We start from the raw sequence: 26,248 nt of genomic DNA on the forward strand, positions 1-26,248 counted from the left end.
TACTTTATCATTTTGATACTCACAACTCGAGATGTCGAGACATTATATGATGCTTTAAACATACTATATTATTTCATGTTGTGTGATGTTGCTTTCAGATATATTTGATGATTGTCATTTAATGTTTCATGTATATGTATGTTGATGAAATTAGTAAATGTAGGATTGATACTTTGATTTATGAGATTTTAATAGTTAAGAAATGAGAGAAACCCTTATTGATGTATGCTTCAACTTATGTGAATTTCTGATATGTATATACGTATGTGCATGTGATTTTTATGGGACTACTGATGTGTGCAATGAGTGTGTAGATATTTTAGCCGAGACAACTGATGGAGGAACAAAACTAATCCCTATGTGCTAATTTTGGAAACCTTGTTGTTCGTAATTCAAGTATGTTAAATTGAGTTATGGTCAGTAAATGTTAATGTTCGTAACTGTGTTCTTTTGGTGTCACTTGACACTCGTAAATTGTTTATGTTCTTCAGTGTGCTAATTAGGGTTAGTTGTGTAACCTTTAGACCCAAGTTGGTTTAAGTTAGTTTCATTTTGCTAATTTGGTTCTTAATCGAGGTTAGTCATCCCTTAATCTGAATTAGTGCTTAATCTACATTTTAGAGTTGTTAGTTGGTCCTAATTATTTCCTAGCTTTTGTTTGGTTCTAAACCTATTCCTAAGGCTTAAAACATGAAATATTTATACCCAAGGGGTATGGGTATGGGTTGGGGGTCTTTTCCAACCCCTAAGCCTCTTTTTTTGACTTATGAGGCCACTTAAAAAGTCTCTTTTTTCTTTTGTACGAAATTTGAGTATGGCTACCATGAGTTCTCTTACCCCACCTCCACTTAGTGGTTAACCATAGTATGGGTTGAGTTAGGAGTTTCTAGAATTGTAAGTGGGTGGGAGAAGTTATTGATCCCTTGGGTGGTTGAGTTTGAGGCTTATTTAGAGTCCCTTCTTGGTCTAGTAGAGGCTGTTACCCAATCTCTACATTTAGAGAGGAGTCTTGGAAGATTGAAGCAAGGAAGGGAAAAGCTCTACTCAAACTTGTTCATTTGCCATTACCTCTTTGTGAAGGTAGGAATTCTCACCTCCCTTGTTCAGATTTCATGTTTGTTTCATGCTTATGCTACCTTGTTGTTGTTTGAATGTTTGTATGTTTGTGGGTATGTTGGAAAGCTTTGAAAATCATGTTATTTTTTTGAATGTTTTCCTTTCATGTTTATGTTGGAATTTTGAGATTTTCTTGCATGGGTGTTTTGGCATTACTCACTCTTGGAGAGGGAAGAAGTGGCCAATTTCGGGAAAGGGCATTTTAGTTGGACTCCAACAGTGTAGAGTCTCTTCTCAGGACGAGAAGAGGGAGAGAGGGTAGGGTGTTATGGGCCCCTACCTGTCAGCACAAAACACATATGAGTTTTGGCATGTAAGAATGGAAGAATGGAAGTCTTGATTTATAGCCCCGATTGGGCACCTGGTTTGGTGTTGTGTCTGACATCTCCTGTTGGAAAAATCCACCTTTCCCTAGTTTTGATTCATTGTGAATCCTATTGTGAAAACCTTGTATGAATATGCATTTTTGAATTGTTTCTTGGTCATGCTTGTTGTCACCTGATCAGATTTTGTTTCCTCCATAGTTTGTAGAAAGGTGCTGCAAAATTTGTTATGAATCCCTTGATGAGGGTCATGAAGAAAATTTGATTAAAATTGTTGTAATTTTGGGATTGTAAATCCTATGTAATTGTATTTCAAAACTTTGTTTTAATGGCAATGAAGTAGGGTTTTCTTCCTGGTTCTTTCTCGGCTGAGCCTTTGAATCAGGTTTACCAATAAAATTGGAGTTTGAGTATAATTGTTTATCATGTGATTTAATCATAATTTTAATTTAGATGGATGCACATCAAAAATAGGATGAAATGATGATGGTTTAGTTAAGCAAAATTTTTAAGTTTTCCTTATATGTTAAATACGAAAACTATGTTGAGGAAAGGGGAAAAAAAAGGATATAGTTGATATATTTCAATTTCAATTTTGTTAGAAGATCAATTAATCATGTTTTATTGTGACACAATTATTAATTCCATGTTTTTAATCCATTCAAATAATATACCCTTGAAAAAAAATGTATTTATATACTTTGCTTTGTAATCTACACTTAGAAAGAATTTTGTCAAAAAAAAAATTTCCCCCAACAGCAAAATGCTCTCTGGATTTTGCATGGAGGAAGGAAATTAATTTATTTGTGGAACAAAGAATATTCTTTGTTCATTCCCTATTTCAAATTTAAATTCAAAATAAATAATCCATAAATTAAATATGAATAACTAAAGTAACATAATAATAATATCTAAAATCCTAAATATCTAATTTGCTACCCATAAAACTTTATAACATCAATGCCTTATCTCCTTCCTTGGACATTAGTGTGGAGGGAAGAATTAAAAATGTTTTAAAATTTTGCAAAGTCTTTGGTCATCACATGGATGATGTCACCCTTTGTCCCCTCTATCATTGTTGGCTAACCATGAAAAGGATTAAAGTTTGTTTAAAATCCTTTGCAAGTTGGTCACCTTCCCTTTCAAGTTAGGACTTGCGCATGTTTTAAGGCCTTAGTCTGTGAGCTCAGTAAATGGGTTGGGCAGAGCGCTGCCCATGATGAAGGGGTAGGGGGGTATGTAGGGTGGGGTTTAGGGGTAGCTTAGGGATGGGAGAAAGTTAGGTATTAGGTTAGATGTTAGGTATAGGGTTAATGTTAGCTTAGTTTATTTTGTTAGTTAAGTTAAGATAGTTTAATTTAATAAAGATTTAAGTTAGTTTTTATTATGTTGTTAGATTTAGTTAATATGTTATTTTAGTTTAGTTTTTTAGATTATTATTATTTTTTTGTTTGTTAATAATTTTAGTTAGGTGTTAGTTTATTTTGTTTTGTCATTTGTTAATAGTGTTAGTTTTTAAGTTGTTATTTTAAGTTAGTTTATTATTAAGTTTTTTGATTGTTAGTTTAGTTTGGTTTAGTTATAGTCTTTTTAAATTAAAGTTTTAGAATATGTTATGTAATGATTTGAATAGTTGTCATTTTAATATAGTGTTGTAACAATAAGTTTAGTTAGTTTTTATATTATGTTAATTTAGTTGTTTAATTAATTTAGAAAGCTTTAAATTAGTTAAAAGTTAGTTAATTGTTAATTGATTTTAGTAGAGTTTTGATAGTTAATTATTATGTTAAAGTAGTCGAAATATTTAAAGTTAATAAATTATATATATTCTGTTTTAATTCTAGTTAATTGCTTTTCTTAAAGTGATTTTTCAATATCGATTATTTTGTCAATCGATAATTGTCTAAGAGATTTATAATTGAACTTGATCTAGTAGAACTTGATTAAATTTTTTTTTTTTAATGTTAACTTTATATGAGATGAAAGATGCTATGTAATAAATGTTAAATCTATCTTTAATTATATTGTTATAGAGGAAATTTAAATCTATTGTTTTAAGATTAATATGGAACGAAATAAACGTCGATATTATTTTAATAACGAGAGCTTCTATTTAACGATGTATTCCTCCACAAGAGTTTATAAACTTATGATGTTATGAAGAGAATCTTTTCTTGAAATGTGATCACAAACTTATCAACGTGAGCATTATAATAATTATTAATTAAAAAAAAAAAATTGTGTGTGTTTTTGCCCCGTAGTTTGGGCATGACAACGAGGAAATATTTGGTCAAACAATTTGTAAATTTTTTAATGCAACTATGTTGGCTTGGAACATAGTACCAAACAACTCACATGCTTGGTTCTACAGTTAATGACTGCATACATGTATAGGCACTTCTTATTCTAATTTAGAAATATTATCAAAATAGTTCACATTTCTTGGAATTTGCAAATATTTGAACTTATTTGGAAACTTTAACATTTCCTTGTCTTGGTGGATTTTGTGAGAAAAGCATTCAAGCATCCATATTTTACGTGCACTCCACCACAACTTTCCACAATCCACATTTTCATTTCTTTCTGCCACTTTAGTTATAAGGCATGAGAAAACACTCAGATGTCTTGACAATACAACTCTATGTATCTTTCTAGGAACTTCTCTTTACACAATCAAAGGTTAACAACAACCTCCAACCTATATATTTTGATTGGAGACACAACCCTAAACCCGAACCTCTTTCTAGCAGTTTGAGTGTGTAGAGGGAGGTAGTACATAGAGAGAGGTAGTACATAGTGAGAGAAATATTTGAATACGTAGTGAGAGAATAACTCATCCTTAACCTATTCCTTGCTTAGAAACTAAAACTTTGTTTTAAACCCTCTTAGGCATTTATCAAGGTAATAGTTGGCTCTAACTAGGGACAAGGACTATGCAAGTCATTGAATGAACCCAAACTTAAAAAAGAGTAGTTCTTAATCACAAGGGCTATAGAATCACCTAAAAAAGGAAGTAGATACATGATATTGGGAATACACACACCAAAATTGGGAACACAACCAAAAAGAAGGGAAAGAAAAGCACAACAAAACTCCTAACTAATAAATGTACAAGTTAGAAGATGCATACACTATTGATGATAATGCTTCAAATGTTGCTCATTGTAAGGCAAGGGCAATTGAGTACCACTTAAGGATGATAAGATGACCACTTTAATTTGGAATGGGCCTCTCCATAAGGAGTCAAACTTTTCATGTAAACCCTTTGGTTCTCTGCACTTGTCCCAAAGTAGGACAAGATAACCTTCCTGGAATACGGTCCTTTGTTTAGATTTCTTATCAAACAAGTTTTTAACTTAGGATTGATGCTCCTATATCCTTTCTATAAACACATCTCTCTCCTCTTCTAGTTTAGTCAAATATAATATTTCTTTTCAAGAGCATCTTTGAATTCATGATTTTCAATATCATTTTGCAACTTGAAAGTAGATAACTCAAGTGCAAGAGGGAAAAATGCTTTAGTACCATATAGAATCTCAAAGGGAGACAACTGTTAGAATTTGAAAAGATTAATAACCCAGAAAACTCGTGCAAAGAATAAATATCTAAACTATGAATGCAAATGATACAAAATCAAAATAGCATCATAGAGTTAGTCTCCAAGAGAGTAATGCAAATGCTGGAAGCAAAATAGCATTAAGAGGATGCAAAAGCAAGAGATGCAAATACAAGCCAGGTAGCATGCTTATATAGGCTAGGAAGAGGGAGGAGGTGGCAACACCAACCAATGAGGAGTAACCATCTATCAGACTAAAGATAGGAAAGTATCTTCCCAAGATAGCTAATGGGTGCTCACATGTAGGAAGGTGACACCTCACAACCATTCACCTAATAAGACATGCTTTATTAACCTAAGTGAGATTATTAAAAGTGTAGGAAAAACCTAGCAAAATAGGAAAAATAAAAAACTACACTAACACCCCCCCATAAGTGAAGCTTAGGTGGATGTAGAAATGGGTCTCGACAAGTCAAGCCTAATGAGGTACCCATGTACATAAAATTCCCCCAAAAGAGAGAGAAAAGAGACTCCCCAAAGAAAATTAGGACTCCAAGTGAGAGGAAGAGGCCCCCCCAAAAGATGAAGCATCCCGCACCCCCAATAAAGCTTGCAAATTTTGTCTGGTAGATCCACTTACATCAAACAAGTTTTCTTCCCTTAGGAAAAGGGACAAGATCTCAAGTGTGGTTCCTCATCAAGGAACTATACTCTTCCTGCATAGCTATATCCCACTCAAAAATACCAGAGGCCTCATGGAGGGACTATGGATTTGAGGCAGTAGCAATTAAGATATGTAGAGCATCCTAGAATTATGAATGAGTCTGCTTGGTGTGTGATGGATCCCCAACCCAATCACCTGCAAACTGCAAGGTTTGTCTAGCCCAAAGTGGACCAAAAGATGGAGAATCTAGAGGAGAATCATCAACCTGTGAACGATGACTAGGAGAGGAAGGAGGTGAGTCCTCTGAATCACTCTCTGCATCAAAAGTGGAGGTAGAAGACTGCTCAAGTGAATCTAACCCATCAGAAGATCTATCATGTATTCCAAGTGACTCCAATGTCAAAGTAGAAGGCAACCCTGTGACCATGCTCTGTTGGTTAAGCTGATGCAAGTAGTGGAAGTTAAGATGACCAAACCACTCATGCCATAATCTGCTCACATCATTAGAGTGAGTGAGTGAAACAGTCAAAGGAGGATCAAGAACAAAGTGAGAAAACATATAGAGTCATGACTGATGATCTGCTCTCCCAATAGCAACTGTAGAATCATTGTACAACTCATGTATCTCCAATGAATCAGGAATGAACTCAACTTGCTTGCCTAAACCTATGTGAGTGATCTGGTATACTGATAGGAGATTAGTTGACAATGAGGGTACACAAGGAACATCATGGAATGTGCCATCCCCCACATCAACAGACCCTCTCCCACACACCTCAACAAGAGTGTTATCACCCATCAAAATAGAAGGCATAGTTCATGGCTCCAAGGATGCAAGTTCTTCCTTAGATGAAGCCATGTGGTGTGAAGCACCCAAATCAAGAACCCAAGTGGATGGTGAGGAAGCAACTACAAAAAGGGCCTTGCCCTTTCCTTTCCCCTTGCTATTTTCTTTTTCCTTGTTAGACCCTTCATTAGAACTTTGTTTGATAGACTCAGGAACACTGATATTATTCTCCTCAAGAATGTATGTCAAGTGATCAAGTTGTTTCTACAAACATTTGTGTTCATCATGACCAGGTCTTTTACAATAGGCACATTTGACCTTTTCTTTCTTAGGCTTATCGCCCTTGGAAGATGGTGTATCAATAGTTGTTTTTGAAGAAACTGGTATCTGATCCTTCTTCTCCTTGCTATTCTTTTATTTCTTGTCCTTACTATTGTTGTTACTACTTTGTCCTTGTTGTTCTTTTGTGCCTTGGTTGGCTACTAAGGCATGTGACTTAGAGGACTTAAGAGTGCCCATCTAGATTAGCTTGTCCTGTTCTCAAGTGAGATTGACAGCAAAATCATCTAGAGATAGCATGGTGAATTGAGTACCAAGTGCACCCTTAGTAACATAGAAGGTAGAGACAAAAATAGAATATTTTGAACTTAGCTTAGAGAGAATACTAAGAATCAGTTGTTCATCTTTCTTTTCAATTCCACATTGTTTTAACTGTAGCCTTAGTGATTTTAATTTGGTGAAGAAATCTTGGATTGTGTTGAAATTTCCTGGACTTAAACTAATTAATTCATTTTCCAACATATGACCCCTCATTGAATCTTGTGTGCCAAATAGTGTTTCTAGCTTTGTCCATACTTCATTTGGTGTATCCAAAGACTCAATGTGAAATAGCAAGTCAGGAGAAATAGACAAACACAATGTTCCATATGCCTCATCACATTTGTTAAACCACTTAGGCTTATCTTCATCTTTAGTAGGTTCAGTTTCAAGTCCCATAGTTATCTTATTTAATACAGCTTTCCTTAAGTGAATTGTCATGCATGATTTCCACTCAAAGTAATTGTATGGAGTTAGGATGGGCATATTTGTTTCATCCATGATGAAGAAATGCAGAGAAAAAATGCTAAAAAGAAGAGAACCCAACCACAACAATGCCTCCCCCTTTTTACTCAATCAAAGAACCCCCCAAAGAAATATGATTTGGCACTTTATTTTAGTGCGTTTACAACTACTACTACAAAAAAAATTTAGTGGTCTTGATTTCAATGCATTACAAACCCTCATGAAGAGCATATGCTGAAAGTGAAACTTAGGCACAATAATCAAGGAAATAAATAGCACCACTATGATCTACTCAAAAAATTATGCACTTTCAAAAAAGAATCGCCTTGATATGAGGTTGTATGAGAAAGTTATGATCCTCTGAAGTTTCCAAAATGAGAACTGTGCACAGTCATGGCCAAGAATCTGCAATTTCTGAAGAATTTATGCATGAAAATCAAAAAACAACTCCACTAGTGGATAGAGCACAAAAAAATAGCTAAGTTCATAACAAGAATCAGACATTTGAGCAAGAATGAGACATTTGAAAACTACGTTCAAATCTGTGACTACCAATGGAGAGGGGTATGGCTGTAGCTTTTCATGCTCAATTCTACAAAATATATAGCTTGGATGCAAAAACTAAAAGATACTCAGATGATTTTTCAGGGCTGCGAACAAAACCCAGAAAGCATTTTTCTTGCCTGATGTACAAAAGATGTTACGGTAGTGTAAATCAGACACCTTTAACAGTAAAAAATGGCTCCAAAAATCAAAAAATGACCCCAATAACTAGAATATGACATGCAAATGCTAGATCAGCTTCCTAAGTCCATCAATGGCATGCTAGAACCTGCAAAACTGATTGAAAATTCCAAATATGCAAGCTGGTTGTCAGATTTAAGATTGAAACCCTAGAGAAAAACCATTTTTGTCAAAACTTTTTTGATTCTCAAGATCATACAAAGATGCAAGAGAAGAGCATACTAGAGCATACTTCATTTTTCAAAAAATTACAATAAAGTTTATTAGCCCCCCCGAATCTCTCAAATAAGGAAACTAAAATCTACTCTTGCACATAGAAAAGCTCTAATACCATGTTAGAATCTGAAAAGATTAATAACCTAGAAAACTAGTGCAAAGTATAAATATCTAAACTATGAATGCAAATGATACAAAATCAAAATAGCATCATAGAGTTAGTCTCCAAGAGAGTAATGCAAATACTGGAAGTAAAATAGCATTAAGAGGATGCAAAAACAAGAGATGCAAATACAAGCCAGGTAGCATGCTTATATAGGCTAGGAAGAGGGAGGAGGTGGCAACACCAATCAATGAGGAGCAACCATCTATCAGACTAAAGATAGCAAAGTATCTTCCCAAGATAGCTAATGGATGCTCACATGTAGGAAGGTGACACCTCACAACCATTCACCTAATAAGACATGCTTTATTAACCTAAGCGAGATTATTAAAAGTGTAGGAAAAACCTAGCAAAATAGGAAAAATAAAAAACTACACTAACAATTTTCCCTCTTCTTAGTTGTATGATTTTCCCATAGTGCATCATACAAGTGTTTTTGCCAAGATCTCTGATTGACTTCTATCAATTTTCGCACAATGGATATAATATTTTTATTGCTTGATTCTTCTTGACCATTTCCTTGTGTGAAATAATCTAAGGAATGAGAGAGTATGATTCCATATTGATATTAGAAGACTAACATTTCTCTAGATGAGAAGTTTGTAGCATTGTTAGCAACAATCTTGTTAGGAACCCTGAACCTAACCAAAATATTCTTCTTAATAAAACTGCACACCACTTTTGAAGTTCTTTTCTTGATTGGAATGGCCTCCATCCACTTAGTAAAATAATCAGTCACCATTAGAATGTGAGTATGTCTAGTGGTGAATGAAGGATGGATAGGACCAATAAAGTCCAGACCCCATTGTTGAAAGGGTTCTTTGATCACCACTAGTTTCAATTGGAGTGCTGCTAATTAAACTCTCCCTTTAATATATTGACAAGATTCACATCTCTTGACCCATTCTTTTGCATCTTTGAACATTCTATGCTAGTAAAAATAGTTTCTCAAATTTTTATAGGCCATTACAAATGCTGAGTAATGGCCTCCACATGATTCATTTTGAGACAATTGAAACAACTCCTTTCTTCGATCCAAATCCACACATCTCAAGAAGGTACCATCTATTCCCTTGTACAACATATCACCCTAGATAATGTACTTCAAAATTTTCAATTATAGGGTTCTCTTTTCTTTGGGTGATAGATGTGTTGGACATTCTCTATATGTTAGAAAATAGGCAATATTGGAAAAGCAAGTATCAATATTATCAATGAAGAGAACTAATGGTATTTCTTTCTCTATCTCTTCTTCATTTTTGGGAGATCCTTCTATAATACCTTTAGACAAACCCTTCCCTTTGATGAGATTTTTTAGGTTTGTTATCAAGATCATGTTCTTTTACTTTAGCCATCTAGGAAGCTCTTTTGTTCACACCAATCTCATGCTGTGCTAGAATAATCTTCACCACTGAATCAAGAACAATTACCTTAGAGTGAGAGTTTACTTGATGTAAAACCTAAATTGTTTCAGTACTTTGACTAGAGAATATGCATTATTTTTTATCAAATGATATTTTAATTCATGTTTTTGAAGAGGGAAACCCATGAATGCTATTAGGGCATCAACATTATCTTTGTTAGGTTGAGTGAGTATAGCAGATAAAGTGTTTTTAGATGCATAACAATACAAATGATTTTTTAAAGAAAAATCTAGATAAGAAAGGGTAGGGACATTAGTAATCATGGCCCTAATTTATTCAAATGCAACCGTACTTTCTTTTTTCCATTTAAAACTTATATTCCCTTTCATCATATCCACAATTGACTTGCTAATTTTAGAGAAGTTTGGCAAAAACCTCCTTATGAAATTTATCTGCTCAAAGAAAGACCTAACTCTTGGTTTACTCATGGGAAGTGACAATTGTTGGATAGCTTTAACCCTCTCAAGGTTTATTCGAATACCCTCTTTGGAGACAATGTGTTCAAGTAGTTTTCCTTCTATCACTCTAAAGATAGACTTCTTAGGATTTAGTGAGATGCCTTGGATTCAAAATTGATGCAAGATAGATTCCAAATGATGCAAATGATCTCTTCTCTATTTAGAAAACATTTTAAGGTCATCAAGGTACATGATGATGATCTTATTCCTGAGATCTATAAAAGAATGATCCATTTTGGTAGGATTAAACCAAGGATAGAAAATAACAATTACATGAAAATATAACCAATAATAGAAAATAATAGATCACACAGAAAAGAACACAAGGCACCAAGATTTAACATGGTTCATCCAATCCTTGGGCTATGTCCATCAAATAGCAAGTCTAATCTTATTACAATCCAGTGATTACAACCTAATTATAATCCATAATCCCTTACCTTCTTCATAACTTTAGGCTACTCCTAAAGAGTGAACATCCACACCAACTCATAGATAGATAATTTATTAAAGCATGAATTGATGCAAAATGCATCTTTCTCTAATGAACATTAGATAGAAAAGTGACCCCTTTTTTTACCTCTCAGGTACTCAAAAGTATCCTTAGGTAATAGCTTGGTGAATATATTAACAATGCACTCTTTGGATTTTACATATTCTAGATTTACTTGATTCTCCTATACCTATTCTCTTAAATAGTGATACTTTATTGATATATGCTTTGCCTTGGAATGAATCATATGGTTCTTTGAGATGTTCATAGAACTAGTACTATCACAATAGATATTCATAAGAGAATTTACTTCCTCTTGTATCCCTTCAAGTAACTATTGTTGAAAATAATTATTTAATTGTATATTTTCATTGATGTTACACAAATGTCACACTCTAACAAAGTACTACTAGTAATAACCTAGCTTAGAAGACTCCAATATCAGCTAAGAAAAAGTTAAGAAGAAATCAAGTTCAAAGATCTAGTATAAAATGAGTTAGGTCAATCAATAAAGTATTCTAGTATAAACCAAGTCAGGTTGGTTACCAAAGGAGTTCAGTGTAAACAAAGTTAGCTCGATTACCAAAGGAACTTAGTGTTAATCTAGTGACCTAGTTTTAGTGTCAACCAAGTGACAACATAATACTTTTGTTTATTATTTGGTTTATTCAAGTTGACCTAGTGTACGTTAATTGTTTGTTTGAAAGGATATTTAAGCTAACTTGACATTGGGTTTCATATTTATGAAAGGTCAAGTTTTTTTTTGAAATATATAAGAAGTGAAAGATAATAATTTGTGAATAAAGAAGGATATCTAATTAAGGGTAGAACATCCAAGGATCCAAAAAGAGTATTTTGATCAAGGAGGATCAAGAGGATAAACCATAATAGTGATATGAATATGCAAATTAGTTGCTTCATCAATTAGGTCAATCATTGTTACTCTCTAACAATTGTAGTAGTGAAGAAATCTCTTAACAGAGTTGACTTAATAGTCATTTTGTAAATCCTCTAACAAGGCCACTCCTAACAAGGTGATTCAAATCCTTTAATAGGGTCACACCTAATAGTGTGTTTTGTAACCTTTAACAAGGTTTTCTCCTAACAATGCTCACTTCAGAAGAGTGAAAAGTTGTAACTAGTTGTATTGGTGGTTTTACCAAATTGGGTTTCCATGTTAATCTTGGTGTCTCATGTGTTCATGTTATTTTCTTATCACTTTATCTTTCTACAACTAAGTTACTAGAGATTAACACACATCACTATCTTAAGATTTTTTTGTTAATGGAGCTATAGTTCTAATAGAGCTGCACAAGGATTTAGATCAATAAGTTTGTATTGACATTTAAGGGATTTGGAATTGTTTTTGAGGTAACTAATTCACCCCTCCCTTCTCAGTCACTCCTCTTATATTTCCAACAATTGGTATAAGAGATATTGGTGCTTGTGGAAAGGTTTCAACGATCTAAGCCAAATATCAAAGATGTATTATAGAAGAGAGATCCCTAAGTTAAATAGAGAAAACTTTAAAGCATGACAAGAACTCATGAAGCTTGATTTGGGAACTATTGGAGATATAGGCCTAAACTTCTTGGAGAACCAATATGTGACACCTCCAAATCCTTTGACCATGGATTAGATGGTGGATAAAGGAATCACAACATAATGCTGATTGATATTGCTTCTACTCCTAACTATTCTAAATGTGATGAAGTCAAAGACTGCCCTACTAGCTTTGATATGTGGAACAAACTAGAGAAGATCTATGGAGGAGATGACAATGTGAAAAGAGCCAAAGTAGAAAGTCTAAGAGGTCAGTTTGATCATATGAGAATGAAAGAAGATGAAAATATTGCAAAATACATTGAAAGAATCAAAGCAAGTGTGAGAGAAATCAGAGCTATAGGAGGAACAATAGATAATGTGACATTAGTCAGCAAGGAATTAAGAACTCTTCTTCCTATTTACACAATTAGAGTTTCATCTATTCATGAGATGAGATGTGATCCCAAAAATAACATAACCTTGGATGCACTAGTAGGAAGATTAACAACCTTTGAATTGGATAACTTTGATAACTATCTTCCCAACTCTCATAACATAAAATCAACATTCAAAGAAAAACTAACTCTTGGTAAAAAGGGAGGAAACTCAAAAGGAAAACATATTGATAGTGAAGAAGAAGAAGAATCAAATGATGACCTTGAAGCTATTGAAGCCTTGCTTGCAAGAAGGTTACCAAAAGACAAAGGCAAATATAAAGACAAAATTCTATTAATTTTTTTCTCTTGTGAAGAAATTGGTCACATTGTTGAAAGGTTTCCAAATAAAGATGATAGAATATTCAACAAGTTCAAAGGAAAGAAAGATTTCAAGAGCTACATAGACTACAAAGACAAAGGTAAGAAATATTGTTATATTAATAAAGACTCTAACAATGATGATGAAGATGAAATGGTGTATATTTCTATTAAAGATGAAACAAATGATGAGGATAATGAAAAGATGGCAAAAAAATTGGCAATAAAGAAGAAGAAGAATTAGATGATGACCTTGAAGCTATTGAAGTCCTGCTTGCAAGAAGGTTACCAAAGAAAAAGATAAATATAAAGGCAAAATTCTATTGATTTGTTTCTATTGTGAAGAAGTTGGTTACATTTTTGCAAGGTGTCCAAATAAAGAAAACAAAGATGATAGAAATTTCAAAATGTTCAAAGACAAGAAAGATCTCAAGAGCTACAAAGACTACAAAGAAAAAGGTAAGAAATCTTGTTATGTTGCTAAAGACTCTAACTGTGATGATGAAGATGAAATGATGTATATTGCTATTAAAGATTAATCAGATGATGAGGATAATGAAAATATGGAATTTATTTCTCATGTTAGCAGGAATGACACATGGATAATAGACATTGGCTATTCTCATCACATGATTGGTGATAAAACTAAGTTTGAACACTTGGAGCACTATGATGGTGGAAGTTTCATATTTATAAATAATGAACCATGTTATGTGAAGAGAAAATGATGCATTGCATCGACTAATGAACTCAAATGTGACAATGCTTACTGGGTTTAAGGACTAAGACATAATATTCTAAGTGTGGCACAACTAAACAACATTGGATACAAGGTAGAATTCATGAATAGGAAAAACAAGTTATTGTATGCTAAAGGAAACCTAGTTGGAACTAGCAATTATACAAAAGGTAATCTATTCTATCTAGATCTCATTAAAGTTCACACTTTTTGATACAAGTAGAGGAAAGTTGGCTCTGACATAAAAGAATGTATCATGTAAATTTTGATGATTTGGTTACCATAAGTAAGAAAATAAGAGTAAGAGGTATGCCAAATTTGAAGAAACCATTGGATTAATAATTTTTTTTAAAAAATTAATTAAATCATATTGATTTAATTATTAAGTCACTTATTATCTCTAGTTTACTTAAGCTAAACTTTATGCATATAATAATTAATTATTTTATTAATTATTATCATGCAACCTAGGTTTTACCTATTAGGATTTTGATCTCCTTTCATAAGGATTAATATATTTGTAATTTATTAATTCACTTTTGATAATGGCAATTTCTTTTTTTTCTCATCAAGAATGTCTCATCTATGGATCTAAGAATTCTAGCCTCCATAGCTTTTGCTTCTCTCTTTCTATGATAGGTGTTTTCATGCAAGTGATTCTTAGGAGTTGCAGGGTTGATCTTTCATCAACTTCAACATGGTATTAGAGCTCTAGATCTTCATGCCTCTATTCTATTTATGAGAAGTTAGGCTTGGCTTTCAGATATGTGCTTTTTTCTTTTAGAGGGTTTCATTTTTTAAAGTTATTTTGTATTGAATCTGGGGGGTCACTAATTTTTGGTGCACTTTGAGCCCAAATAGACATCAATGTTGAGGTCAGAGCACACTCTGAACCCTTACTTACTCAAAGTACATCAAAGAGATATTGAAGACTTTTAGAATGGATGATTCCAAACTAGTTGGAACACCTATGACTACTGGACACAAACTATCCAAGAATGATGATTCAAAGGAGGTAAATCAAGCTACCTACATATCCATGATTGGGAAACTTTAGTATATGGTTCAAACAAGGCTTGATATTGCATTAGTAGTTGGTATAGTTGCAATATTTTTTGCAAATCCTAGATAAAATCATATGATAGTAGTCAAAAGGATCATGATATATCTAAAAGGAACTCAAGACTATGGTCTATGGTACAAGAAAGGAGGAAACATTTAGTTGAAACCCTTTACTAATGCTAATTGGGTAGGGAGCATTGATGAGAGGATAAACACTAGTGGAGGAGCATTCTTTCTTGGAAAGAGGTTAGTATTGGGAACATGCAATAAGTAGAATTGCATCTCTTAGTCTACATTAGAGGAAAAATATGTTGTTGCAACAATTAATTGTTCCAACATAATTTGGTTCAAGCAATGTTTGTTGAATGAAGGAAGAAATCAAGGATCTAGTTGTGATAGCACAAGTGCAATTAACATATCCAAGAATCTAGTGATGCACACCAAGACAAAACACATTCCAATCAAGTATCATTTTCTAAGAGAGTTAGTTCAAGATAAAGAAGTTAGATAAGAACATGTAAACACAAAGGAGCAAGTTGTTGACATATTTACCAAGCCATTACCTAAGGATGTATTTTTGTATCTAAGAGGTACGATAGGGGTCATTCCCCTATCCGATTCTCACTAGAGTACACATTAGTGATGCATCAACCAAATTAAATTGAAGATCTATCAAGTTGATGCAATAATTTTAGAATTAATTGCATATGAAGTAGTACATTAGGTAAATTATAAACTCATTGCATAAAGTCTTTGGCATTTGATGTCAAAGAGGGAGAGATTAAAACATGTCATGTTCATATCAAGAAAAGAGGGAGAGATTGATGTCATGTCAAAGAATTTGAAGAGGAAGAGATTTGTATAAGAGCAAGAGGGAGAATTTTTTCCAACAGAGTATGAAGATAAGATGCCAAAGGGAGAATCTCAGAGGGAGTTCTCATGGATGAAGAATCAAAATCAAAATAAGGATATTTTCTCCAAAGCTTTCTTTTCATAATGACATGTTGTGTTGTCATCAATGCCAAAGAGGGAGATTGTTGAAAATAATTATTCAATTGTATATTGTCATTGATGTTACAAAAATGTCACACTCTAACAGAACATTGCTAGTAGTAACTGAGCTCAGAAGACTCTAGTATCAACCAAGCAAAAGTTTAGAAGTAACCAAGTTTAGAGATTCAACATAAACTGAGTTAGGTCAATGAATAAAGGCTTCAAGTATAAATTGAGTTAGATTAGTTACGAAAGGAGTTTAGTGTAAATTGATTTAGGTTGGTTACCAAAGGAGCTCATTGTTGACTGAGTGACTCAATTTTAGTGTCAGCCAAGTGACAACATAATACTTTTGTTTATTATTTGGTTTATGCAAGCTAACCTAGTGGATTTTAATTGTTTATTTGAAAGGGTATTCAAGCCGACTTGACATTCAGTTTCATATATATGAATAGTCAAGTTGTGGATTGAAATATATAAGAAGTGAAAGACAATAACATACAAATAAAAAAGGATATCTAATCAAGGGCAAAACATCCAAGGAGCCATAAAGAATATTATGATCAAGGAGTAGTAGTAAAAAAAAAACAATATGTGACTAAACAAACCACTAAAAATTGTATATATGTGACTAAAATTAGTCAAGTGACTAACATTAGTTAATATCCAGTCATCTATAACACTACTAAATATACTACTAAAAAAAACAATATGTGACTAAGCAAACCACTAAAAATTGTATATATGTGACTAAAATTAGTCAAGTGACTAACATTAGTTAATATCCAGTCATCTATAACACTACTAAATATACTACTAAGCAATTTTAGTCACTGATTTTGATCTGTGGCTAAAATATTCTATTAAATAAATTTAGTCACTTGACTAATTTTCACTAGTATATTTTAGTCACAAATCAAAATTAGTGCCTAAAAATGCTTAGTAGTATATTTAGTAGTGTTATAAATAACTGGGTATTAACTACTATTAGTCACTTGACTGATTTTAGTCACTAATTTCAATCATTGATTTAGTCACACATTTAGTCATATAATTAATAGTATATTTAATCACATATTTAGTTATAAATTTGAAAGTTGATTTAGTCATATATTTAGTGTTATATATAGTGATCTATTTGGTCACATAATTAGTATATTTATTAGCATATTTAGTTATAATAGGGAATGATGTAATTAAACCACCATCCTCCTACTTTAAAAGCAAGTGCTCTTCCATTGAGCTAATACCATTTGAAGAATAATCATACAATGTGTAATCATAAAATAACAAAATAATATCTCTAAAACCAACTTGGAGTTGAAGAATGATGAATTAAGTTTATTTTAATATTATTTTGGCAACTAGCCTTTAAGTATATTAGAGGATCCATTAGGGAATGTAAAAATTGGCAATAAACCCTTATTTTGAAAGTTATGACAGTGTTTTGATAATACTTTTTTTTTATGTAATGATTGTAAACAATGTTGGACAAGATGAAATGATTGAAAAAGGATCAATAAACATAATTGGTGTTGATTCTACAATTTTCAAAGGTTCTAATATTGGTTTGGAACTTATTTAAAATGTCACACTAGGACAATATAATTATAACTTAGGTATATATTAATTTAGGACTCTATAATTATAATATAGGTGCTATAATTCAAACATATAACAGTGCAATAATAGTTCAAAAGACTAGTAGAAATATATTAATCTAGTGACTTAAATAGAGATATCAATACTAAACCAAAGATATAGCATCAATCCGTTTCATAATTTTATACCAAGAGTAAATAATCACTATGGAAAATAGAAAGAACTAGAAAAAGATGAAAAATAATAATTCATATTTTTCTATTTCTACTCACCACTCTTTATATGGGAATTCTATGCAATGAAAATCCTTAAAAGAATGAACTAACTATTTATTGCCACATATATTATGTCCTATTGATTTTGAAACTAGCATAGAGCACTTTACAAAAATAAAGCATAAAAACTTCAAACCCAGATTTACATATGGACCTAGAGATACACTATAGCTACTTTACAAGAAATAACTTGCAATGAGATGCTTCAAGCACTAGTAGAATTTTGGCAAATAAATAACTACATGACTAAAATATTTAGTTAGAAGACTAAACATTTTAGTCACATGACTAAAAGTGATCAAATTCTTGTAATATTTTGTAATTTTGATGCAGGAGCATCTTGCATGGAAAAATTAAATTATTAGAAAAAAAAAAAAGAGGAAAAAAAAGAAAAAGGAAAAAAAAAAGAAAAAAAAAAAAAAATTGTGGAGGAGAGAGAAAGTGACAAAAATTAGAGGAGAAATAATAAAAAAATAAAAAGGAGAAAAGAAAGGAAAAGGAGATTTCTATTTTCGAGGCACATAGGTGGCGTAAAAAGAAAAATAGTAAAAATAGTTGTCATTCCATTAATCAAGGTGTATAGGTGGCAATTTAGAAGTTTGTGGAAAGATCCTTAAATCATGTATTTAATATTTGTTGGGTGCTTAGTTGTATTTGGGTGGGAATTTAATATTTATTTAAAGGTAGTTGTATTTACCTTTTATCCCACATTGGTTGTGTTTGTAATGTCTTAGGTTAGAAGTGCCTATTTAAGAAAGGCCTATTATCATTTGTAATCAAGTTGAAGGAATGGAAGCTCTTCTAATGGAAGTTGGAGAAATAGAAGCTCTTCAAGACAAGCTCTTCAAGTAGAAGCTCTTCGGATGTAATTTCTTGTAGAAGCTCTTAGCGAGCAATCTCTTATATTGTAAGAATTTGGAGTTTTTCCATTTGGTGAATATTCTAATAAATTTCAAGTATTAATGGAAGTTTTATGAATCATTTTGTCATCTCTCTTGTCTCCATATTATTGCATTTTTGGTTATGAGTTGGTATGGGTGGTGTGGCCCGTCATCAGTGGTATCAGAGCGGGTTTTCCTGAGTGTGTAGACAGAGCGCCGACTGTGAGGCAGTTTGCACCAGGACCTTGAGTTGGTTGAAGTTTGTCAAGAAGTTCTTGATTGTGTAGATAGATCGTCGATTGTGAGGCAGTTTGCACAAGGTTCTTGTGTTGCATGAGATTTGTCTTCTAAAGACTTGATTATGGAGAAGAGAAAGAAGAAGATGAATTTTTTGATTGGATGGATTCTGAGGATTCCTCGACTTGAGAAATTTAGAGCAAGAAATCAACAATCATTGCTAGTTGATTTGCAGAAGCAAGTGAATGAATTAGAAGCTGAGTTGCGGAAACAAAGAGCATGTCACCAGAAAAGAGATGTTGATAATTCCTTGGATGTGGAAAAGGAAGATGATCCAATGGAAGAGCAAGTAGATGAAGAGGAAATCATTTTTGAACCTAAAGTTGAAGAAGATGAACGAGAAGAGGAAGAGCATAAAGATGACAAGACTTACGAACCTGAAGTAGATCAAGATGATTTGAAGATTGCAGCAATGGAGGCAAAGTATAGTGCCTTAGTTGGAGATCAAGCAAGTGGAGTAGTTATGTGCATTGTTGATGACATAAAAGAGGCAAGCAAAGATGAAGATGTCAAACAGGTAAATTCTTATGAATCATGGGATGTTGTCTTTGATATGAGTTCAAAAGATATTAATGATGGTTTGCATGAGGATCTTGTTCATGATGTATGGTATGCAAAGGAAGATTGGTATGGTGTTGCTAGATTTATTAAAGGTGTGATTAATTCAACAAGATTGAATGAGGATGAGATTTATACTTGGATAGAGTTCACGGCAAAGAAGGAAATATATCGGCATCGGATACTTGTTCCAGCTATGTGTTGGAGGAAAAGAAAAAAAAAAAAAACTTTCAACAATGGCTACTTCATTTTGTGAATCCATATTCACAAAAATTTTCCTACCATGGGAGTCGGATGCAGGAGCATCATGCATCAGCAAAAAAATAAAATGTGAAAGATTTGTATGTTGGTTTTCTTGTCCCTATTGAGGTGGAAGCTTGTGGTGAAGATGAAAATGGTTCTATATCTTTCTTTTGACATCAAAGTTTGGGACACACTTTTCTATCTACCAAGGGAGTCTGATGCAGGAGCATCTTGCATGGAAAAATTAAATTATTAGAAAAAAAAAAAAGAGGAAAAAAAAAAAAGGAAAAAAAAAAAAAAAAAAAAAATTGTGGAGGAGAGAGAAAGTGACGAAAATTAGAGGAGAAATAATAAAAAAATAAAAAGGAGAAAAGAAAGGAAAAGGAGATTTCTATTTTCGAGGTGCATAGGTGGCGTAAAAAGAAAAATAGTAAAAATAGTTGTCATTCCATTAATCAAGGTGTATAGGTGGCAATTTAGAAGTTTGTGGAAAGATCCTTAAATCATGTATTTAATATTTGTTGGGTGCTTAGTTGTATTTGGGTGGGAATTTAATATTTATTTAAAGGTAGTTGTATTTACATTTTATCCCACATTGGTTGTGTTTGTAATGTCTTGTGTTAGAAGTGCCTATTTAAGAAAGGCCTATTATCATTTGTAATCAAGTTGAAGGAATGGAAGCTCTTCTAATGGAAGTTGGAGAAATAGAAGCTCTTCAAGACAAGCTCTTCAAGTAGAAGCTCTTCGGATGTAATTTCTTGTAGAAGCTCTTAGCGAGCAATCTCTTATATTGTAAGAATTTGGAGTTTTTCCATTTGGTGAATATTCTAATGAATTTCAAGTATTAATGGAAGTTTTATGAATCATTTTGTCATCTCTCTTGTCTCCAGATTATTGCATTTTTGGTTGTGAGTTGGTACGGGTGATGTGGCTCGTCATCAAATTTATAAGTATAAGTGACTAAATAAACACTAATTTGGTCACTGGGTAAAATCAAAAGGATGAAAAGAGATAAGTGATTAAATAAATGATCAAATAAATGAATATATAATTGGTCAATAATAATTAGTCACCCAAAAAAATTATTAAATGAATGATTTACGATTTGTTTTATTATATTAATACATTCTTTAATCATTTTTATAACTTTTACTACTCACCAATGGAGTTATTGTCCTATCAATACATCGTTCTTAGTTAACTTCCTCTCATATCCTCTCAACTAATATTGAGCTAGAAATAAATTCAAAATCACCCCAGTCTCCACTCAAACTTGTTGAAAACAACCCTCCATGCACTCAAAAGAAAACTCCAACTCTCTCTTTGCATATTAAAATGATTAATTATCAATTAAGTATTTTACTATCTCAATAAATAATTTCTATTAATCATATTAGTATCATGTAATAACTATATTTATAATTAGCCTTTTCTTAAGATGATCAGTTAGAGGTAACACATGATTATAAAGTTCTCCATCTTTGATCCACAAACCTTAGTTGTGGCATGCCACCGATTAGTTTTCAAGTTCATACATATTCATATTCTTGAATTTTTCTAATTTGAGTTGAGTTTTTGTTGACCTTTTGTAATAAATTAAAAATGTTCTATCACTAAAATAATTTTTTATCTTGTGATTCTTCTTGCTTAACTCTCTCATGATGGCTCAAGACATTCAATTTTATTGTGTTTCATTAAATATTTTTTGTGAACAACCTCTAATTATTTTATTATATGTTATGTATAATAATACAAATATTTTAGAATAAATTTAATTATGTATTATTTTATTAATATTTTAAGTAATATATGTAATATATAAATTTAAACAAATTGCCTAAAATATTAAGAAAAATTATTTAAAATAATCTAATATATATACACATAAACCAATAAGGGTGCTCCCCTTAATACCACAAACACATAACAAAAATAAATAAACAAGAACAATTTGAAAGAATAAAATATGGGCTTCTTATTATAATCACAAATGTGGAATTATAAAAATTTGAAATAAAATATGCAAACCCATGTGGCTGCCTTACAATAATCTACAAGTCAAAGCTGCAAACTATCACCCAAAGTTGTCTTAGACAATATACGAGCCTTTCTCATATAGGCATTTTTACATGTCCCTGAAAGTTTCTAGACATCAAACCCTAACACTTGAGACTAACTAACCTTAAAATTGCATATAGAGTTGGCTAAAATCAATTATGACAATTATTTTGGAAATTTTGGTTGCCTTAAATTTAGAATGCCATAACTTGCAAACTATTGGCCCAGTTGACTATCATAACCCCATTCCAAAATCCCCATCTTTTGATCTACAAGGCCGAACTTGTACAAGCTCTAGTTAACCCCATTTTAGAGCCCATCTGGGGCCTCTAAGGCCTTCAAAACTAAGCCTAAAGTTTTTATACAAAAATTGTACACCAAAAATATGTAATAACTTCACAAATACTCATGATATGACATTGAGCCTCAACTGGAAGGTTGATATATCCAAGATGAACATCCACCTTTGAAATAAGGACATTTTGAGCTCGTATGACTAACTGACTAAAGCAACAAGGCTTTGCAAACAACAACTCTACACTCAGACAACACTTATTCAACAAACATATATGAATTTTTTTTGGGTGATGCAAGATTTCTCTTCACCCACGATTCTCCTACATCACAAACTATTTTAGGTGCAACATACACACACACACACACACAATTTAGAATTAAAAAGGTTAGAGTATACAATCAACTTATCTTTATAGAATGGAAGAATATGCATCGCTATATTAAAGTAACAAGAAATTTTTTTTGAACCATTGAACTATTCAAACCTAACACTTTTTGGAGTGACCCACATCAATGAGATACATGTTATCACAATAACCACTTACTAAAGTAGAATTTTTACTTTATAGAGGGAAAGTGTATTTTCTTTAATTAGGTTGCATATTGTAGAGTTATAACTTATAATTTAAATATTTAGGTATCTGTTATATGCACATATTAATTGTAAATATGAGTTTAATATTTTACGTTATGTCATTTGATTAAAATATTTGAATGATTTGAGTTCTATTAATTAGTATTATTAAGATTGTATGACAATGATAGAATATCATATTGTTTAACAATCAATCAAGAATAATTTTGTCTTTGATTTGTATTGAAAATGATAATCAATTATCTTAATTTTGTAGTTAGCTATTTGTGTGTGTGTGTGTGTGTGTGTGTGCCTAAGAGAGAGATTTACATTCACTACAAAATTTATCTACCACTCTTTTACGTATGGCCAATCATTTAAAACTATACAAAATAAAGAATATTCCTCCAACTTTCATAGCTGGTCTACTTGGACTTTATCTCTTAAGTAATTGTTACTAAAATTAAAAATATTTCATTTGATTAGTATGACTTAATCTCATTTCACTACTTTCGAAACACGATAAAATATATAAAATTGTGTTAATATATAGCATTGATGGCTCTCTTTATCATTGCAACCAATTAGAGGCACATAAGTAATGCCTAATCATTTACTTCACAAGTCCTAATATTCTTTTGTTTTATGCTGCAATCACTCAAGCAATGTGTTGCAATAGTCATAATATTATTAAATTATTTTTAAATATAATTAAGTTATTTTTAGATTTTAATATAATCAAATATAATGAAAAATAGACAATTATTATTATTATTAAATATTATAATCTTTCAAGATAATAGATGAAAAAAATCTAAGTCATGCAAAAATGAATTAAATGATAAATAATTTATATTAATTTTTTAAAGACAATTTCTAGTTTATTAAAATATATTTAATTTTTTTTGGAACTCTTTATCTACTATTTTAAAGATTATACTATTCAATAATATTTGATCATTTACTTTTCATTATATTCTATTATATTAAAATCTAAAAATAACTCAATTATCTAACAACATAACTGTATCAAAATTGCTATATCCATTTCTTCTTGGAAAAAAATAGTAAAAATTGGAAGTGGGCATAGTTCAATGTCATCACCTCCCCCAACCTACTCTGTATATGCGCAAGTAACCTATTTTCACATTCAAACCCTATTTTCTTCTCCAAGCTTCTCCAAGAATATATGACATAGATCCTTTTGTAACACTGGAGGTGGTGTCCAGTAAACCTATAGTATCAAATTGAAAATTTTTAGTGTTAAGGTAAGATTTGTTTCTCCCTACTAGATTTTCTAATTTTCGTCACTTCATATGTGTTACTTATTTCTCAAATTAAATTATAACTAATATGATTTTGTTCTATTGTTTACAATCATAGAAAAATACCCAAGCTTTGCTCTAGTTCAAAACCCTAAATCATAGCAATTCTTCTTGGTGCTAGAGAATTGATAAGGTGCCTTGTCAACTCTGGTTTACTATGAGGTTTGAGCTTATCTAGTTACCAAGTCTATGGAGGGATTTAAAACTTTCATGGCATATTTTGTCTCAAGCTCCTAATTCAAAAAACACTAAATTTTTTGGTCTAGCTTAAACACATGGAAAATCCCCCTTTCTTCTGATTTTGTCCACCACTTTGATTTTGCAAGGTTCTCTATAATGGAGTCTATGGCCAACGATACCACTAAATAAGACAAAAAAAACCCATCTATTTTGAAGATTGAACTTGTGTCATTTGGGAAATTTGGGCAATATCTGGCCAAGAGAATGAGCAGGCAAGGCCATTCCCTTATTGCTATTTCACGCTTGGGCTTTTGTGATGTTTATCAGGCTCTGGGAGTCAATTTTTTTATGGATCCTTAAGAGATCTGCAAAGAGCACTTGGATGTTATATTGATATGCACAACCATTCTAGTGATAGAATCCACTCTAAATTCTCTTACATTCTAGGAGTTTAACACTTCTAATACCCTCTTTGTAGAGGTTCCCAAGAAATCTATTTTCAAAGGTTTTGTCTAAGAAATAAGCTCCTATTCACTCATCCAATATTTGGACCAGAGAGTAGGAAAGATAGTTGGTCAAGTCTTCCCTTTGTCTAAGATAAAGTCCGTGTTAGCAAAGAGAGGAACTATGCACAAAGGTGTAATGATTTTCTCTCAATATTTGAATATGACAGATGTAAAATGGTGGAGATTTCATTGTTAAAACTCAGAATTTGACCCATATTGTGGGAATAATATTGACACATATGAACTTAGAGCCCACACTCATTGATACAAAAAGCTATAAGACACTCAAGAAATTGAATGAGACTATGTCTGGGCATAGCATGGATCTTTACAATGAGTTGTTTCTATGCGATGTTAATAGCAAGGAGCAAATAGAGAAACTAAAGAAAGACTTATCTCTTATAGATAAGTCCCAATATCTGTCCCAATTTCCATAAGTACATATATGTCATCCAATAAAAAAGACATTGACTATTTTTAGATAGAAAGAAAGCCAACTTCAAATTTTATTGACTATTGTTAGATAAGAAATGCTACAAGCAATTTTTTATCACAACTACTTTGCCTTGAAATAAACCCTATTCTATTATTGGAAAACCTATTGAAATATTAGTTTGCACCTTCTATGTGAGGCTATTAAAATTAATAAATGCAATTATATTAGAGTTGTTGCAACATAACCTTGTTCTTCAGTAACTACCAAACTGTTACAAAGTGCTTCTACAAAAGCTATGTGACTGATATGAAACAACTTCTATAGAATCTATGTGATTATTGAACACCTTTTGCAATAATTACTTGACTATCTATATTTATGCAATCACTAGTTTATAATATTAATTAAAAATATAATTCTTAGCAAATGTAAATGGTGAGACTCGTCTAAAGCCTCAGATAAGATCAATCAGGTATAATGGAGATTTTTTTTGCATACTTATGTTTCTATGGTTTAATATGCATATTAGCTAGAATTCACTAAATGTTAGATTTAATAGATCATACCTTGATAGGAAAACATGAGAAAGCTTTAGGGTCATATCCTATTTATAGGTACAAAGGCATTATAAAATTTTAATATAATTAAAAGGTGAAAGATCAAAATGTTTACTCTTATTATTAGTTCCTACCATAGTAGAGAGCTATTACCTAGGGACCAACCTTAAACTTTGATTAATATTTATTTCCTCTCCCAATGAGAAATGGACTTTCATTCTTATTACTTTAAATTTCAAAGTAGAGCAATACAAAGTTGCTCGCTAGATAACGAAAAAGAAATATGTTATTCTTTGATTGACTTCTAAGAATATGTAGGAGGCAGTGGCAGTCCCCGGTGCAAGAGAAGGTGGGGATTT

The 26,248-nt window shown here is 32.0% G+C and overlaps 1 pseudogene; it reads left to right on the plus strand.

The window, feature by feature from the left end:
• LOC149566084 (arogenate dehydrogenase 2, chloroplastic pseudogene) overlaps positions 1 to 25,333 on the plus strand; it is a 40,907-nt pseudogene extending 15,574 nt beyond the window's left edge.
• Positions 25,334 to 26,248: the final 915 nt, after the last annotated feature.

Source organism: Cupressus sempervirens, chromosome 3 (genome assembly GCF_028749045.1).
Source record: "Cupressus sempervirens isolate cs-2001-9-10 chromosome 3, ASM2874904v1, whole genome shotgun sequence".
Lineage (NCBI taxonomy): Eukaryota > Viridiplantae > Streptophyta > Pinopsida > Cupressales > Cupressaceae > Cupressus > Cupressus sempervirens.